Source organism: Triticum dicoccoides, chromosome 5B (genome assembly GCF_002162155.2).
Source record: "Triticum dicoccoides isolate Atlit2015 ecotype Zavitan chromosome 5B, WEW_v2.0, whole genome shotgun sequence".
Lineage (NCBI taxonomy): Eukaryota > Viridiplantae > Streptophyta > Magnoliopsida > Poales > Poaceae > Triticum > Triticum dicoccoides.
Window position 1 is genome coordinate 13,013,465 of NC_041389.1, and position 2,858 is coordinate 13,016,322.

General features: G+C 52.0%; 1 non-coding gene across 1 annotated transcript; it reads left to right on the top strand.

The window, feature by feature from the left end:
* The first annotated feature begins 870 nt into the window (after positions 1 to 870).
* On the top strand, positions 871 to 943 carry TRNAR-CCU. Its single transcript has one exon. It is a non-coding gene; the product is annotated as a tRNA-Arg (tRNA).
* Positions 944 to 2,858: the final 1,915 nt, after the last annotated feature.

Genomic DNA, 2,858 nt, shown 5'->3' on the forward strand with positions numbered 1-2,858 from the left:
TTAGCCCCAGCTTACAGTAAACACTGAGACATTGGAGGAAAACAGAACGTCATGGTAAACATGCAGCTTTTCGTGCGTGTTCCAACATATCACCAAATTCAGAATACAATAGATTTAGCAAGAACTCAAAAGTTAGACAACTATGTGAGCTTGAGGAAGATTCCTCTTCATCTGTGATGTCGCATTTCATTGTTTCATTAAACAGTGCAAGACCTTGATGATTATTTGCAAGTGGCAGCTCTTAGTCCAAGTGATCTTGTCAAAAGGCCGATGGCCGATCTTTATTAATGCAAAACAAAATGAGTTGCTTACAGCCATACTAAGCAGGCAACGGATCCACGACCTAAACTCCTCTACGATATTTTCGATCGCCTCTTGTGTCGTGCTAAGGGCGGCGTTAAAAAGAATCACATTCCTCTCCATCCTTATCCTTTAGTAGGATTACCAAAGTATCAAAGTCCCTCCTCAGATTCTTTGGAGCCCCTTTTCTCACTTGAAGCCTCTCTGAAGCTGATATATTGTTTGTTTGTTTTTTTGAGCAACCGGCAGGAGCACTACCTTTGCATTTCAGACGAAAAAGAGGGTTTATGTACAGAGATCTCAGGTTTTTCCGGGGGAACCTGACAAAAAACCCGCAGAAATCAAGCTGATATATTGGATGTATAGTATCTTTCACACAATACAATGAATATCAAAGATTGGCGAAATTGTACTGAACTTCCTACTCCTGTTTCTGTTTGTACTCCACTGTTGAACAATTTTAACCCGATCTGACAAGTGGCGCTTTTATGTCAGCGCTGATCTGCCTGGTGGTTAGTGATATCTAAGGCTGCATATTTATAGCGTTGTCTACCAACCTAGAGCAAATCAGCGCCTGTAGCTCAGTGGATAGAGCGTCCGTTTCCTAAGCGGAAGGCCGTAGGTTCGACCCCTACCTGGCGCGTATATTGTTTTTGGCTTTTCTCAGTTTTTACAAAAGCCTTGCTTTCTTACTAACCGTTACTGGATCCAAACAAATTCTTTTTTTCAGAATGGTAGACACAGTCTGTGCATCTCTGGATCGAGGTCACTTTTGGCACGCCTAAATTCTCAAATGAGCATTCTTTGAAGTCAAACTTGGCATGCACAACAAGTCCGGAACATGGGCGTCCGGGGCTTAGGGTTTGGCGACTCCGGGGTGTAGAAGGACAAGTTATGGCTGTGCAATCGCGATGTATTGATCGGTGCACCAGGCACGTATATATAAATACAGAGGTGGGCCACAACCTCAACTATACAAGGAAAACAGGAGGTGGGCCCTACACACACATATACACGTACACAATATACTCAACACCCCCCCGCAGTCGAAGCGGCGCCAGTGACGCAGAGACTGGAACGAAACTCCTCAAAGGTGGAAGTCGGCAGTCCCTTCGTCATCACATCAGCGAACTGCTGAGCAGTCGGCACATGGAGAACCCGCATGCGTCCAAGAGCCACCTGCTCGCGCACAAAGTGAATGTCCAGCTCGATGTGTCTCGTCCGGCGATGATGAACGGGGTTGGCGGAGAGGTACACCGCAGAGACGTTGTCGCAGTAGACAACCGTAGCCTGGGAGACATCGTGATGTAGCTCCTGAAGTAACTGTCGAAGCCAGGTGCACTCGGCGACAGCGTTGGCCACAGCTCGGTACTCAGCCTCCGCGCTAGAGCGCGAAACCGTGGGTTGTCGCTTGGACGACCACGAGACGAGGGAAGGACCGAGGTAGACGCAGTAGCCAGAGGTGGACCGACGAGTGTCGGGGCAGCCGGCCCAGTCTGCATCGGAGTAAGCCACCATCTCCAGAGAAGTGGACGCCGTGAGTGTCAACCCAAGGGACATCGTGCCGCGGATGTAGCGAAGGATCCACTTCACGAGAGTCCAGTGAGAGTCACGAGGGGCGTGCATGTGGAGACACACCTGCTGGACAGCATACTGAAGATCCGGTCCGGTGAGAGTCAAGTACTGTAGGGCGCCGACAATAGACCGGTAGAACGGAGCATCCGACGCAGGCGAACCCGCAAGAGCAGAAACCTTGGCCTTCGTGTCAACAGGAGTAGCAACCGGATGGCAGTTGAGCATGCCAGCGCGCTCAAGAAGCTCATGGGCATACTTCTGTTGATGAAGAAAGAAACCATCCGGACGCCGAACGACCTCAATGCCAAGGAAATAATGGAGAGCACCCAGGTCCTTGATAGCGAACTCGTCACGCAGCCGGAGAGTAATCTGCTGAAGAACGGCTGTGGAGGAGGCTGTCAGGATGATGTCGTCGACGTAAAGCAACAAATATGCAGTCGTGTCACCGTGGCGATAGACAAACAGTGAGGCATCCGAGCGAGTGACGCTGAAGCCCAGTGTCTGAAGAAACCCGGCGATCCGCTGGTACCAGGCGCGGGGTGCCTGCTTGAGCCCGTAAAGAGAGCGCGACAGCAGGCACACATAGCCGGGGAATGAGGCGTCGATGAAACCGGTGGGTTGCTCACAAAACACCTGCTCCTCAAGATGGCCGTGGAGGAAGGCGTTGGAGACATCCATCTGGTGAACGGGCCAGCCGCGAGAAACGGCGAGCTGGAGGACAGTGCGGATCGTGCCCGGTTTGACAACCGGGGCGAACGTCTCCGTGAAATCAACTCCAGCGCGCTGGCGGAAACCGCGGACCACCCAGCGAGCCTTGTAGCGCTCAAGTGAACCGTCTGAGCGGGTCTTATGACGGAAGACCCACTTGCCGGTGATGACGTTGGCGCGAGGAGGCCGGGGAACCAGAGTCCAGGTGCGGTTCCGTTGGAGAGCGTCGAACTCTTCCTGCATCGCCGCAAGCCAGTGAGGATCACGGAGGGCGG